The sequence below is a fragment of the Mustela nigripes genome, chromosome 9, assembly GCF_022355385.1.
Source record: "Mustela nigripes isolate SB6536 chromosome 9, MUSNIG.SB6536, whole genome shotgun sequence".
In the NCBI taxonomy this organism is placed as follows: domain Eukaryota; kingdom Metazoa; phylum Chordata; class Mammalia; order Carnivora; family Mustelidae; genus Mustela; species Mustela nigripes.
Genome location: NC_081565.1, coordinates 36,950,828 through 36,968,278, shown reverse-complemented (window position 1 = coordinate 36,968,278; position 17,451 = coordinate 36,950,828). Strand labels below are relative to the sequence as shown.

The following is a 17,451-nucleotide window of genomic DNA, read 5'->3' as shown; positions in this document are numbered from 1 at the left end:
ATAGAGCATAAGCAAAGATGCTTATGATGCATTGGTAGTAACATGTAATTTGTTCATTTGCTTAATACAAATGGAATTTCAATTGCATATATATTCAGGTACATGCACATAGACACACAATGCAAGAGACTTACTTATTTCTAAGAAGTTCCTTCCAACCTTGCAATGTCTACTTAACACATGCCACCAACTACTGAAACCTTGTTCCCAACCACTGATTGTAGCAGGACTAATTTTAGATGTTCAAGTTAATGTCAAGGCATGTTGCACAACTGTTTCCTATGATTAATGAACAAAGGCTAAGCACTCTTTCAGAATGGAAAGCAGAATTAAATAGCAAACCACAGAACTGATATAACTCAGGAAATCACATTTGTATCTGCTGAGTGCTGATAATGAATAAAGAGGTAAAAACACCATTAATTCAGGATCTCAGGTTATTCTAAAAGGTAGGTGAAGGTGGATGGTTGTAGATGTTAACTTGTACAGAATATGAATAAAATAATTTACCTAGGATAAATAAATAAATAACCTAGGAAAGTAATACTGCAGTCAAGATTTTATATGGTTGCTGGAGCACTTGACTGGCTCAGTCAGAAAAGTATATGACTCTTGGGTGCCTGGGTGGCTCAGTGGGTTAAGCCGCTGTCTTTGGCTCAGGTCATGATCTCAGGGTCCTGGGATCGAGTCCCACGTCGGGCTCTCTGCTCAGCAGGGAGCCTCCTCCCTCTAGCTCTCTCTCTCTCTGCCTGCCTCTCCGTCTACTTGTGATCTCTGTCAAATAAATAAATAAAATCTTTAAAAAAAAAAAGAATATATGACTCTTGATCTCAGAGTCATGAGCTCGAGTCCAACACTGGGTGTAGAGACTACTGAAAAATAAATAAATAGGGACACCTGGGTGGCTCAGTTGTTTAAGCAGCTGCCTTCGGCTCAGGTCATGATCCCAGCGTCCTGGGATCGAGTCCCACATCGGGCTCCTTGCTAAGCAGGGAGCCTGCTTCTCCCTCTGCCTCTACCTGCCATTCTCTCTCTCTCTCTCTCTGATAAATAAATTTAAAAATTTTTTTAAAATAAATACTCTTAAAGAAAGAAAAAAAGATTTTAGAGGTGCTTGAGTGGCTCTATCAGTTAAGTGCCCAACTCTGGATTGTGGCTCAGCTCATGCTCCCGGAGCTATGAGCCCCACATTGGGCTCCACATTCAGTGGGGCATTTGCTTGAGATTCTCTCTCTCCCCCTCCTCCCCTTCCCCACTTGCATTCTCCTCTAAAACAAAATCTTTTTTTTTTTTTAAAGATTTTATTTATTTGACAGACAGAGATCACAAGCAGGCAGAGAGAGAGGAAGAAGCAGGCTCCCTGCTGAGCAGAGCCTGATGTGGGGCTCGATCCCAGGACTCTGGGATCATGGCCTGAGCCGAAGGCAGAGGCTTTAACCCACTGAGCCACCCAGGCATCCCTCTAAAACAAAATCTTGAAAAAAAAGATTTTATATGGTTGAATATTGAAATGCTTAAAAAAAATTTTAACACCAAGGTATTTAATAAAATACTAATAAATGATGTGTTAATAACACACAATCCTGGTACATTACTAAAATCAGGACCCTGAGGAATTCTCCACACCACTGTTAATTAAGTTCAAGTTCATGAAAATATTAAACACTAAATTTTCTTTCTAAAAACTGTTTTATAATTCAGTTTTCAAAATTCAGTTAATTAATTTTTGGTAACACTTTTCTGTTTTCCATTTTAATTTATACTTTGTCTTCTTTCTAGGTGAAACAGAGTTCAGGGCCAGATAATAAAGGTGATTAAAGTAACTTGTATAATTAACTTTGGAGGAAATGCTACTTAGGGCAAGGAAAAAGCCAAAGATGCTATACATCCTAAACTCATTCTGCCCTTTCCCATTCATGGAATATTTGGGGGAGTGGGGGAAAGCCACAAATTCTTTGCATGTCCTTTCACATTAAGAGGCAGTGTCTTTTTCCTCCCATTGCATCTAGGCTGATTTTGTGACTGTGACAGAATGTGATGGAGCCACATTGTGTGACTTCCATGCCTAGGCCTCAAGAACCCTTGCAGTTTCTGCTGTCATCTTGCAATTTGTTTGCTGCCATGTGAGGAAGCCCAGCCAACAGCCATCATCAAAGCCAGCCATGTGACAGAAGCCATCTTAGAATACTTAGCCCCAGTGGCACCACCAAATGTTTGCAGCCACATGAGTGACCCCCAGTGAGACCAGAATTACCTAGCTAGGCCTAGCCCAAATATGCGACTCAAGAACTGTGGGTAGGGCACCTGAGTGGCTCAGTTAGTTAAGCAATTGCCTTCAATCAGGTCATGATCCTGGAGTCCCAGGATCAAGTCCCGCTCGCAAGACTCCTCATCAGGCTCCCTACTCGCAGGGAGTCTGCTTCTCCCTCTGATTTTCCCCCTCTTGTGTTCTCTCTCTCTCTCTCATTCTCTCCCTCTCAAATAAATAAATAAAATCTTAAAAAAATAAAAAAAGAACTGTGGGTAAATAAACTAGTAATTGTTTTAAACCACTTAATTTTGGGGCAGTTTACTGTACAGCAGTAGATAACTGCAACACTGCTTCTATGCCTTTTTAAGTGTTGTATCTTTGCCTGAAATGTTCCGAACCCTGGATCCTAAAATGAATCAAGCCCATCCTTTCAAAATAGCTCCATAGCTCTCTGCCCCACCCTCCCATGAAGCCTTCTTTCATTTCTCATCCTCTACTATCATTGTACCACCAAGCACCCTATGTGGTAGCCAAATTAGGCCACTAATCCCTTTTACTACTGTCTCTTCTACCTGGAATATCTGTCTTTCCCAAGAAAAACCGTACTTATATTTTTCTTCTGTGAGGTATGCCCTAGGCAAAGGACTATTGGTATTTCCTTTGTACTTTAGTAATAATTACAGTACCAACTAATATTGTTGAGCGTTTATTATGCAGCAGGCACTGTTCAAAGTACTGTTTGTTAACCTTCAAACAATCCTATGAAGTAGATACACGTGTAATCTTCGGCAAATTACTTATTTAACATCTATGAAAGTCATTTTCCTAAATTGCTAAATGGGAAGGCATTAGTCCCCCCAGCACCTAGGATTAGGATTCAATGAGAAAATACTTGTAAAACTCTCAGCATAATATCTGATACATACTCAGTGCCCAGGAAGAGTTGGTAGTTATTACTACCATGATATCTTTCTTTTCTTTCTTTCTTTTTTTTTTTTTTAAAGATTTTATTTATTTATTTATTTGACAGGGAGAGAGTACAAGCAGGGGCAGTGACAGGCAGAGGGAGAAGCAGGCTCCCTCTGAGCAGGGACCCTGATGTGGGGCTCCCTCCCAGAACCTGAGATCATGACCTGAGCTGAAGGCAGACACTTAGCTACCCAGATGCCCCATACTGTGATTTATTTTTGTATTATTAATCTTCATCTAGCACAGAAGCTAGAACAGAATAAGCCTTTGATGTTTTGGTATGTTTTAAGTTACTTCTAAGCAGTTACATTTCCTATGTGATTCAGAGCAGTAACAGGTTAAATGCTATACATTCTTAATTTCTACAGGCTGTACAAAATCCTGTATTTTACACACCCATTCCCTTGGTGACATACCAAACTCTGATTACCATGACCTCTACTGCATTTCTTAATCAGTATCTGAAAGACTAATGTGTTCATCTTGCAATTATGTCCCATAATATCATGGGAGGGGACGATGCTGGAGATAGCAGAAATCTGGATATGCAGATTAAAGCAGCTGCTGGCAAACTTCCACATGAACCAGTAGTATGCTGCTTTTCTGAGTCCTATAGTTAGCTTACATTCTTTTTATTTTTTGTGTTTTCTTCTTTCAGTGCAAAAAGGTGTTTTTATTAAAGCACAGGGACAGGGCCCACGGGTAGAAAGAGCTGCTCTTCTATTTTAAAATTAGATATGCTTTTTTGGTACCACATTCCATTTTACAAAGTTCCCACCTCCTCCTTCTTCTGGGGTAAACATCAGAATCACCCTAGGAACTTAAAAAAATATAAAGACAGTGAGTTCCATTTCAGATGCACAGAAAAAACAAAAACAAAACCAAAACAAAACAAAACAAAAAAACCTTCCTAGGTATTGAGGGGGACAAACATAAGAACATTGAAAAAGTTCCCCAGGTGATTATTTTAGTTCACTGATCTCTATCAAAATTACAAATGCAAATGCACTGACCCTCAATTCCACTTCCAGGAACCTATCCTACAGATACTGTGTACAAGTACAAAATGACATAGGTAACAAAGTTATTCACTGCAGCACTTTATTTAATAACAAAGAATTAGTATATGGGGGTGTGTGGGTGACTCAGTCAGTTAAGCAGCTGCCTTCAGCTCAGGTCATTATCTCAGGATCCTGGGATCAAGCCCTACATCGGACTCCCTACTCAGAAGAGAGTCTGCTTCTCCCTCTGTGCTCTCTCTCTCTCAAATAGACTGGTTAAATAAATAACAATAACCCAGTAAATGGGATACTATGAAGCAATTACAAAGAATAAATAAACTCTCAATGTATTATTGAGGAAAAAGTAAACTCTCCAATATATTGAAAAGTGGCTCAGCGGGTTAAGCCGCTGCCTTTGGCTCAGGTCATGATCTCAGGGTCCTGGGATAGAGCCCCGCATTGGGCTCTCTGCTCAGCGGGGAGCCTGCTTCCTCCCCTCTCTCTGCCTGCCTCTCTGCCTACTTGTGATCTCTCTCTGTCAAATAAATAAATAAAATCTTAAAAAAAAAAAAAGAAAAGAAAAGTGACTAAAGCAAGGTATAGAACAGTTTGTTATGTTTGTAAGGGTTTGTATAAAGGTACCACTTATTAATGAAAGAGAAGTAACTATCTATGATAGATCTATATATTTGCTTTATCAGGCATAAAGTATCTCTGATAGGATGTACGAGAAAGTAATAGGGGGGAGGGGAACTAGTTGGTAGAGGGCAATGTGGGGAGGAGCTTATTATATACCAATAAATGCCAGCAGCTATTACCTTTCCTATTTCTTTTCCTTTTTTTTTTTTTTAAGGTTTTATTTATTCATTTAACAAAGAGGGAGAGTACAAGCAGGGAGCACAGCAGGCAGAGTGGGAGGGAGAAGCAAGCTCTCTGCTGAGCCAGAAGCTGGATGTGGGACTCAATCCCAGGACCCTGGGATCACGACCTGAGCCACCCAGGCATCCCACCTATTGCTGTTTCTATTTCACTGTTGTCTCCATCACCCAAAGCAGGACCTAGAACAGCTGTTTTTTAACTTTTGAAACTATGTGACTATATAATTTATTTAAAAAACATATTTCTACATCCACCTAACTTCCTCCCTCCAAGCCTTCTCAAATTGACCTGATACAGCTACTTGTTACTATTTTGGTGTTTTCCCCTCTAGCCTTTTATTTTTTTAATGCATTTTTTAATGTTGTATGTAACATTGTTCTTATAACCATATTGCAGTCTACTTTATTTAACATAGGCATTTTCTTTTTCTTTTTTAAAGATTTTATTTATTTGATAGACAGAGATCACAAGTATACAGAGAGGCAGGCAGAGAGAGAGGGAGAAGCAGGCTCCCTGCCGAGCAGAGAGCCTGATGCAGGGCTCCATCCCAGGACCCTGAGATCATGACCCGAGCCGAAGGCAGAGGCCTTAACCCACTGAGCCACCCAGGCGCCCCAACATAGGCATTTTCATATGTTGTTTGTTACAGCCATTAAAAACAGTTCACACAATTATAAATAATATTTGGTGAATAGATGAATTACCCCAGGAATATGTGATTTCTCTCACCAAACTTCTAGTGTTTCAACTGTAAAACTAATAGGGCACTTATTACAGAGTCATATGTATTTACTTGTTGCCAGCCTTGTTTGAGAGATGATGTAAGGTGGCTCTGCCTTATACTATAGTGTGAGTTCTTCAAGAGAAAAGTAGTATGATCCCTTTAGTCTAGCACTTGAGCTAGGAAAGTATGTAACAAGTATTTGCTGGAGGAACACAATCTGCTTAGACAGAGCAAAGAACAAAAGTTCTACCATTTCTACTTTTTAACCAAGGCAACTACGTGATTACGACACTGCATGAAGTTTGCTTATGTGGCTATGAAGCCATTTTCTCTGTTCCCTAACTCTCTACAAGTCTCATCACCCAAAGTAATGGGGACAACCTCAGGGTCCTTACAACCTATAAGAGCCTGATACCAACAGAATATCTTTACCAATGTCACCTTGAACACTTAATATAGTTCAATAAACATTTTATGTAACAAAGCTAATCATATTATTTCAGCACTTCGTGCACAGTTGTTCTACTTCGATGATCTGATTAAACTAAAACTTATGGTTACATTTTATGCCAAGAACTATGTATGTGTAAGTCCTTACATAAACTATTTTGTTCAATCTGGCTAAACCAGAATTCCATTTGATTTTTTATTTTTAAAGATTTTATTAATTTATTTGAGAGAGAGAGAGCGTGCGCATGAGCAAGCATGAACAGGGGATGAGGCAGAGGGAGAAGCAGACTCCCCGCTGAGCAGGGACACCATTGTGGGGCTTGGTCCCAGGACCCTGAGATCATGACCTGAGCCGAAGGCAGAGGCTTAACCCACTGTGCCACCCAGGTGCCCTATCTAGTCTTTATTTGAGAGAGAGAGATGACATGAGGACATGAGCAGGGGGAGGAGCAGAGGGAGAGAAAGCAACTGAGAATGGAACTCAAGGCTGGGTTCAATCTCACCACACAGAAATCATGACCTACTAAGCTGATATCAAAAGCCCAACGCTCAAATGACTGAGCCATGCAGGCACCCCTAAACAAATATTTTTAAAGTATCTTTTTACAAAAATATTTTTAACTCAGAATCTGAACAAGGTCCACACATTTGGTTGTTACCTCTCTCAAGTCTTTTACCTTATAGAGCAGTACCCCATCCTTCTTTTTTTTCTGTTCCTTGACTTGTTGCATAAACCAAGTATGCTCCAAGTATGAGACATACTAACACAAAAACAAAACAAAACACTGTTCATTTGAAATTCAATTTTAACTAGTTTCCTATTTTGTTTTGGCCTAATCTTGCAACCCTATATTAGAATCAAGTTCCATGGAGCGCCTGGGTGGCTCAGTGGGTTAAAGCCTCTGCCTTTGGCTTGGGTCCTGATCCCAGGGTCCTGGGATCGAGCCTTGAGTCAGGCTCTCTGCTCAGCGGGGAGCCTGCTTTCTCCACTCTCTCTCTCTCTCTCTGCCTACTTGTGATCTCTATCTGTCAAATAAATATATAAAATCTTCAGAATCAAGTTCCACATTTCTACATTTCAGGAACGAATACTTCACAGGTGTTACCATGTGCTTTAAGATACATCATCATCACATTAGAATATATGCAAATGTCTGCTAGAATCGCAGCATGATTCCTTCATTGTAAAGTTCTCTCACCAGCCAATTAATCCAATGGTTTCATCCAGTGATGACCACTACCTGCCTCAACTAGTTCCTGAAGGGTTGTAAAATGGTGATTTTCTCAATATATCATTACTGGTGGAATTTTCCCGTAAAGAAAATCTTTTTGTGGGGTGCCTGGGTGGCTCAGTCAGTTAAGTGTCTGCCTTCGGCTCAGGTCATGATCCTGGGGTCTGGGGATCGAGTCCCACATCAGGCTCCCCTGTCAGCAGAAAGCCTGCTTCTCCCTTTCCCTCTGCCTGGCACTTCCCCTGCTTCTGCTCTCTGTGTCTCTATCAAATAAATAAATAAAATCTTAAAAAAAAAAAAACAAAAAACGTTTTGTCAACAACTAGGGCTACCTGATTATCCAAGAAGAGTTTGTATATGAAGGGAGGAGTGGTATCTAATTCCTTTAGGATTTGGGTTTTGCCTTTTTGGAGGGAGTGGGTGCTTTTAAAAAATTAATGATTAACTCACAGTTTTTGTTTTTTAAATATATATTCTATGTGCTTCAATTACCTTACTCTTTGACAGCTTCATCTTGTATATTTCTTTACCAAAACCTAAAATTGGCTTTCCTCCAAGAAGAATGTCTCTTAGAAGAAGCTGCCACTGTCCCACATCCAGCTAAAGATTATGCATTCCCAGAAAGTCATTAAGCACAGAGAGCCTGAGCATTAGGGAAAGAAGATCAGGAATAGCTCTATACATCGACAACTAATCCAGAATGGTCACTATTTACTTCATATTTGAGTTACTGAATATTCTCTCTAGGTCAATTTTCAACTTCAGTGTCAACTTCAAACAATTAGTTTTGGCTTCTGCAAGTATTTATTAAGAAGGATTTTGAGTATGTTAAACCATTAGTAGAATACAGGATGAGAACTGGGGGAGAGGATATTGTTAAGTCATTTCCATTTTGTTTCTTGTGCTCCTCATATATTGGAGTTAAGAATTTACCACTGACAACTTTGTCACACTGTGATAAAATGATGTAAATACTTCTGCAACATAAAGGTGATAGGATACAATAACCACCAAGAAGCAAACTATCAAATGGTATTAGGACCAAAATTTTTAGTAAATTAAGTATTTCAAATATTTTAAGAAATTTGACCTCAATTGTCCTCTACCACTACTAGTTCATAACATTTTAGATTATGAGAAATGGATAAAGGAAGAGTTAGAGATCAAGGCTGATGACGTGATTTTGTTTAGTGTTTGAGCATTCCTACCACATTAATTACAGAACAAAGTCGGTAAATATATACATGTTTATACAAATACACAAATACATATCTGTGCTGCTTTCACCCTTCCTATACCCATGGTAAATAATCTCCAAATCTATTTCAATTTTTTTTCTTATTAAATCCTTATTAAAAGCTGGAATGTCCTTTTTTGGGTGTGTGTACACAATAGCGTACAATTATATGAATTTTGACAGTTGTATGTACCTGTGAAACCACCACCACAATTAGAATATAGAACATTTGCATTACTCTCAAAAGATTCCTCATGTCTCTTTGCATTCCATTCTTTTCTCTACCCCTGGCCAATCACTGATCTGCTTTCTGTCATTATATATTAGTTTGGATTTTCTAGAATTTTATATGAATGGGATTATACAATATAGTCTCTTTTGCATCCGGCTTCTTTCATTTAACAGGATGATTTTAGGATTTATCTGTGATACACATCACTCCCACATTTTACTTAGAAGGAGAAAAACTAGAACGAATCAGTGAGTGGCCCAAAGTAATATAGCTCTCAAGTAAGTTCTAAGATTGGAACCTAAGTTTTCTCATGGCTGGTCCCATGTTCTTTCCACTGTTCCACGGTGCCTACTTCACAAGTAGTGGCAAAGACAGCCACATTGCCATCCTCCTGCCAGGACAGACCTACTATCTACACTGCTCAGCAGACCAGCAGCCTCCTGCATTTGTGCTGCCCCAGGGAATGACTCACACCTGACACCACCAAGAAAATTCCCTGCAAATCAGTGAAATCCAAATGGGGCCAGATGGGCAGGGTTGTGTGTGTGTTTAAGATTTATTTTATTTAAAAGAGAAGACAGTGTATGCAAGCAGGGGCTGGGAGGAGACTGGGCAGAGGCAAAGGGAGAGAATCTCTAGTAAACTTCCTGCTGAGCAAGGAGCCTGACAGAAGGGCTCAATCCTACGACCCTGAGATCATGACCTGAGCCAAAATCAAGTGTTGGATGTTCAACCGACTGAGCTGCCAGGCATTCTGATGGGCACATTTTTATACATATGGCCCACTCACATTCAATGCCACAAGTATGCAGAGTTCTCCTTTGTGACACCAAGAATCTGCTGGGTCTCAGCTGTTGGGGTAACAATCAGAAATAGTCTTGGAAGAAAGCCAGTTGGCAGAAATTCAAACTTTCTTATCCTGGTGTTAGAGAAAATCAACTGGAAGGAATACATGCAACTTTATACACAATTAGGGAAGTTTACTCACATTCCAGGATGTGGATAAGATCCAACTATTTCACATGTTCTCTCAAACTCTCCATTCATCTACCTAAATTGCCTTTAACTGAACTTGGAATCAGATTAACTCTCGGTCATCAAGCTGTGTAAACTTGGGCAAAGTCAATTTCTCTGAGTTTCATTTTCCGCTCTCAAAGGATGCAATAAGATATTTATGTAAAACTAATTTGAAAACTGTAAAGTATTCCATAAGGATGGGGCTATGCTCTCTTATTCAGCACTGATCACTGAGCCTGGCATGTAGGAAGTGTTGGCTGCCTGACTAGATACAAATAGATGCCCTATATGAAGACTTTTAACATTGTTAAAAGATGGTCTCTATTTAATTTGGTGAAAAGTTGAATATATAACATAGAATGTATATATATGTATGTGTGTATATATATATCTTATATGTATATAAGATATAAAACAGAAGCAAAAGGTAAGGGATTCGAGATTAGATAAGTTTGTAAAATACACTGATTAATAGTAATAGTATATGTAGGCTTCTATTAACTTCAAACTATCAATGACAGTTGTACAAGTACTTTTCTTTCATTGGCATAGTTAACATTAATGTCTGATTACACATATAATGTGGAGATAGTAGATGGTGTTATATATTCAAAGGCTAACCCCTGATATAAATAGAAGTCATGTGTATGTGTGGTCTTATTTGATTTTTCTTTCTCTTTTTTTTTAAACTTTTTTTTTTTTAAGATTTTATTTTTATTTGTCAGAGAGAGAGAAGGAGAGAGAGCAAGCACAGGCAGACAGAATGGCAGGCAGAGACAGAGGGAGAAGCAGGCTCCCTGCCGAGCAAGGAGCCCGATGTGGGACTCGATCCCAGGACACTGGGATCATGACTTGAGCCGAAGGCAGCTGCTCAACCAACTGAGCCACCCAGGCATCCCTTGATTTTTCTTTTAATCAGTGTATATATAATAAACTAAACCCATTTTAGGAGTATAGTTCCATGAGTTTTTTTGGCTTTTTTAGATTTTATTTATTAATTTGACAGAGAGACATAGCAAGAGAGGGAACACACACAGGGGGAGTGGGAGATGGAGAAGCAGGCTTCCCATTGAGCAGGGAGCCCAATGTAGGGCTCAATCCCAAGATTCTGGGATCATGACCTGAGCCGAAGGCAGACGTTTAATGACTGAGCCACCCAGGTGCCCCTGACTGAGCTACCTATGAGTTTTGACAAGATACAATCAAGACAGTCCCATCAATCACTTTTAAAAGTTCCTAATTGACTCTTGGCAGTCCTCTGCTCTACCGTGGGCCCAAAGTAATTACTGACCTGCTTTCTGTAACTAAAGATGAGTTGTATTTTCTAGAATTTCACATTAAATAAAATCATATAGTGTCATTGTTATTTTAAATCCACATAACATATAGAAACAAGAGATTTTCAACTGTGTAATTTTTCTTTCTTAGGTCTTTGGAAACAAATTAAAATGATACCAGTTTTCATAACTTTCTTCACTGACCTAGATATAGGTAATCTAGGGAAGACATTTCTTAAATCAGTCTAATTTTTTAAAGCCAACCTGAGAAAACAAGGAGTTAGTGAAACAAATATATATATATACAGTGTCAATGACTTGGGAAAAATATTCCTTATAAAAATTGTTTGAGGGTGCCTGGGTGGCTCAGTGGGTTAAGCCGCTGCCTTCGGCTCGGGTCATGATCTCAGAGTCCTGGGATCGAGTCCCGCATCGGGCTCTCTGCTCAGCGGGGAGCCTGTTTCCCTCTCTCTCTCTCTGCCTGCCTCTCCATCTACTTGTGATTTCTGTCAAATAAATAAATAAAATCTTTAAAAAAAAATTGTTTGAAGTGATCCCATGGGTAAACTAGTAAACTAGACTATACACACACACACACAAAGAATATATATATATATATATATATATTTTTTTTTAAGATTTTATTTATTTGAGAGAGAGCACGAGAGACAGCATAAGCGGTGTAGTGGGGGGGGACAGGGGTGGAGAAAAAAGCAGACTCCCCGCTGAACAGGTTCTATCCTGGAACCCTGGGATCACAACCTGAGCCAAAGGCAGCCACTTAACTGACTAAGCCACCCAGGCACCCTGGATATATATTTTAAAATTTTTATTTTAGAGGGAGGGCCAAGATGGGGGATGGACAGAGGGGTAGGGTGAGAGAGAAACCCAAGCAGGCTCAACATCCAGCACAGAGCTCGCTGCAGGGCTCGATCTCCTGACATGTGAGATCATGACCTCACCTGAAATCAAGATCTCATGACCCCAGGTTCACAGCCTGAGCTGAGGGAGGCTGCTTAACTGACTGAGTCACCCAGGTGCCCCAGTAAATAGGATATTTTTGCTAAATGAGTTAATCTACATCAAGGGGGAGACAACTGAGTAACTAACATGAACCCAGCAACAGGTATTAGTATTTCAAAAAACTTGAAGAAAATAAAGTGGAAATAAAAGGATGAAAATAGCTTTTTATTTTTAAAGAATCCATTGTTACCCTCCCAATTCTATAAGCAGACTATTCAGTATGTCTAATAAAAGTTCCTGATTGCTAGAAAAAAGTAGAAAATCTAAATCTAAGGTCTATATATTCCTTGCTAATCAGAAAAACTGAGGGCAAATGGCCCAAGTTCAAAAGGACCCAAGTTATTCTTAGTTTCTCAAATTCATGTGACATCACATATACTTGAATTATCAAAGAAGAAATAGGAAAAAGGGGTCAATAAATCCCTCCAGGACATCATTAAATTCTAACAACTTTATTGAGATATAATTAATATACCATAAAACTCACCCATTTAAAGTATACAATAGTTCTAGTATTTTCAGAGTTGTGCAACCATCACCACAATCCAATTTTATAACATTTTTATCACTCCAAAAGAAACCTCTACCATTAAATTTTAGATATTACATTAACATCTAAAAGGGAAAAGCTCTTCCCCGGAAGCGTTCACTTCTATAATTATCAAAACCAAAATTAACCATGGAAGAAACTGAGAAAATGTACTAAAATTTTCTATAGAAATTTGAGTTGCGGAGGTGCCTGGCTGGCTCAGTAGAGCATGCAACTCTCAATCTCAGGGTCTTAAGTTAAAGCCCAAGTTGGGCATGAAGTCTACTTTTTTTAAAAGAAATTCACATGCTGAACACTTATTTAGATTTTTTAGGCAGAGAAATGAAAATCTCAAGAGCTTTACTTGAATAAATTAGAGAGGTATAATAAACCTGTTCTAAGTGGGTGTGATGGCTATAGTTTTTAAAAAATAATTCAAGGGGCACCTGGGTGGCTCAGTGGGTTAAAGCCTCTGCCTTCAGCTCAGGTCATGATCCCAGGGTCCTGGGATTGAGCCCCACATAGGAAAGTAAGGAACTACATAGGAAGGTCAGCAGGCATTAGGACATATTGTACTCTAATTATTTTTATAGGAGTATGGAAATAAAAGGATGAAAATAGCTTTTTATTTTTAAAGTAGCCTCCACGCCCAGCATGGAGCCCAACATGGGATTTGAACTCAGGACCCTGAGATCACGACCTGAGCTGAGATCAAGAGTTAGGCGTCCATGGAGCGCTTGCATGGCTCAATCGTTGGGTGTCTGCCTTCGGCGTGATCCCAGGGTCCTGGGATCAAGCCCCACATTGGAATCCCTGCTTGGTGGGAAGCCTGCTTCTCCCTCTCCTACTCCCCCTGTTTGTGTTCCCTCTCTTGCTGTGTCTCTCTCTGTCAAATAAAATCTTTAAAAAAAAAAAAAAGAGTTAGATGTCCAACTGACTAAGCTACCCCAGTGCCCCAACTAAAATAGCTGGATTGCTAAGAAATATTTCTTCACCTGAGTTCCCCTAAATTGTGACAATGACCACTTTTAAAAATATAAAACAACTTTACTGAGATCTAATTCACAAAGCATACAATATACCCACTTAAAGTGAATTCAGTGGCTTTTAATGTGTATTCACATCATAAACTTTCAACCCATTCAGCTGTAGGACACACCAACAATGATCACTTTTTAGGGGATTGTTAACAAAGTCATTAGGGTCCACTGTACCATTAGAAATGTATATAATACAAACCCAACATTCCCAATCAATTTTCATTAAAATGCCAGGTTAGGCATAAGGTACCTAATAATAACATAAGCAATTCAGTATTATCATTGGAAGATTAAAAGGTGAATGATACAGCATACTTTTCCCCCAACAAGGGAGTTAGTTATTTCGAACTCTAGGGATTATTCTATCTATAGACCAGTGATCTCAACAGAAGACAAGTGATACTAAACAACTGCTCAAAACAACAGCTGCAAAGGAATGAGAATATATGACACTTAATGGAATTCTTAGGGCTAGATGTGGACTTTGCGATACCAATCATGTGAGTTATACCCAAAAGCAGTTTTTGAGAGATTATTTTTTCAGTAGAAAAAGAAAAGTTTCAAGTTTATGATTAAGTAGCTAATAGTTTGCAATTACTGCAATTTCTTTCCAAAGTCCCACTATGAGCTTATTAAGTTTCTAAGTTTGGTAAAAAGCATGGAAGCAATCACCTAAAAATAAACTTAACAAAACCAAACTCAGTTATCTGAAAACAGTACAAGTATTACTCTAACTACAGAGGTTTAATTTTTTAAGAATTTCCAGGAATAGGTGGTAACCAATGTTGGATTTAAATTCTGTGCTTTAATTTTAAAATCCTGGTCTAATCCAATTATAAATTGTCAGATTTTTGCAGATTTTTGCTATTTTGCAGTTATAAAATAGTTTCAACAAAATATATCTTCATGTGTTTCACTGGAAGAATAACTATTATAATCAGTTTTTTTTTAAAGATTTATTTTTAGGGGTATTTGGGTCACTCACTCAGTTAAACAGCTGACTCGTTATCTGCTCTGGTCATGGTCTTGGAGCTCTGTGTGTGGCTCCACACTCAGCAGGAAATCTGAGGATTCTCTCTCCCCCTGCCTTCGCCCCTCTCCTGAGCTCAGGCATGTGCATGTGCTCTTTCTAATGAATAAATAGATCTTAGGGGAGAGAAAGATTTTATTTTTAAGTAATCTCTACACTGAATATAGGGCTCAAATTTATAATCCCAAGATGGAGAGTCACATGCTCCACTGTTTTTATAAATTACTAAATTACTAAAATGACATAGATTCTTTTAGTTAAAATTACATCCTTTTGGGAACTGTGGCCACAATTGGTACCAGGAATTATTTCTAAAGGATGATGCTGAAGTTTCAATATCCACAAATCAATCAATGTGATACACTACATAAATACAAGAAAGGACAAGAACCATATGATGGAGACAAAGCAATGGACAAAGTACAGCATCCTTTCTTGATTAAAACTCTTCACAGTGTTGAGATAGAGGGTACATAACTCAGTATCATAAAAACCGTCTATGAAAAATCCACAGTGAGTATCATTCTCAGAGGGGAAAAACTGAGAGCTTTTCCCCTAAGGTCAGGAACACGGCAGGGATGTCCACTATTGCCACTGCTATTCAGGATAGTACTGGAAGTCCTAGCCTCAGCAGACAACAAAAAGAAATAAAAGGCATCTGAATCAGCAAAGAAGTCAAATCCTCACTCTTTCCAAATGACATGATACTTTATGTGGAAAACCCAAAAGACTCCACCCCAAAATTGCTAGAACTCACACAAGAATTCATAAAGTGGCAGGATATAACATCAATGCACAGAAATCAGGTGAATCTCTATACTCCAACAATGAGACAAAAGAAAGAAAAATTAAGGAGTCGATCCCATTTACAATTGCAACCAAAACCATAAGATACCTAGGAATAAATATAACCAACGAGGCAAAGGATATGACTCAGAAAACTATAGAATACTCACAAAAGAAATTGAGGAAGACACAAAGAAATGGAAAAACATTCCACGCTCATGGTTTGGAAGAATAAATATTGTTAAAATGTCTATGCTACCCAGAATAATCTATACATTCAATGCAATCTCTATCAAAGTATCATCAACTATTTCCACAGAACTGAACAAATAATCCTAAAATGTGTATGGAACCAGAAAAGACCCTGATCTGAATAGCCAAGGGAATGTTGAAAAAGAAAACCAAAGCTGGTGGCATCACAATTCTGGACTTCAAGCTCTATTACAAAGCTGTAATCCTCAAGACAGTATGGTACTGGCACAAAAAACAGACACATAGATCAATGGAAAAGAATAGAGAACCCAGAAATGGACCCTTAACTCTATGGCCAACTAATCTTCAACAAAACAGGAAAGAATGTCCAATAGAAAAAAGACAGTCTCTTCAAAAAATGGTGTTGGGAAAATTGGACAGCCACATGCAGAAGAATGAAACTGGACCATTTCCTCACACCACACACAAAAATAGACTTAAAATGGATGAAAGACCTAAATATGAGACAGGAAGCCATCAAAATCCTTGAGGAGAACATAGGCAGCAACCTCATCGGCCTTGGCTGAAGCAACTTCTTGCTAGACATGTCCCCAAAGGCAAGGGAAACAAAGGCAAAAATGAATTATTGGGACTTCATCAAAACAAAAAGCTTTTACACAGCAAAGGAAACAGTCAACAAAACTAAAAGACAACCAACAGAATGGGAGAAGATATTGGCAACTGACATATCAGACAAACGGCTAGAATCGAACTATACAGAACTTATCAAACTCAACACCAAAGAACAAATAATCCAATCAGGAAATGGGCAGAAGACATGAACAGACATTTCTACAAAGAAGACATCCAAATGGCCAACAGACACATGAAAAAGTGCTCAATATCACTTAGCATCAGGGAAATACAAATCAAAACCACAATGAGATAAAACCTCACACCAGTCAGAACGGCTAAAACTAACCACTCAGGAAATGAGAGACGTTGCACTGTTGGTGGGAATGCAAGCTGGTGCAGCCACTCTGGAAAACAGTAGGGAGGTTCCTCAGAAAGTTGAAAATAAAGCTACCCTACAACCCAGCAATTGCACTTCTGGGTATTTACCCAAAAGATACAAATGTAGTGATCCAAAGGGGCACCTGCACCCCAATGTTTATAGCAGCAATGTCCACAATAGCCAAACTATGGAAAGAGCCCAGATGTCCACTGACAGATGAATGTTTAAAAAAAATGTGATATATATATATACATATATATGTATATATATACTAGAATATTACACCGCAATCAAAAAATGAAATCTTGTCATTTGCAACCAGGTGGATGGAACTAGAGAATATTATGCTAAGTGAAATAAGTCAATCAGAAAAGGAAAATTATCATATAATCTCACTGATAGGCAGAATTTAAGAAACAAGGCAGAGGATCATAGGGGAAGAGAGGAAAAAGATCAAACAAGATGAAACCAGAGAGGGAGACCAACTGTAAGAGACTCAATCTTGGGGCGCCTGGGTAGCTCAGTGGGTTAAAGCCTCTGCCTTCGGCTCGGGTCATGATCCCAGGA

General features: G+C 38.8%; 1 protein-coding gene across 3 annotated transcripts in view; it reads right to left on the bottom strand.

Annotated features, from left to right (window-relative positions):
- The window catches only part of KIF24 (kinesin family member 24), a 90,879-nt gene that overhangs the window by 66,892 nt on the left and 6,536 nt on the right, over positions 1–17,451 (bottom strand). The window lies entirely within an intron of this gene.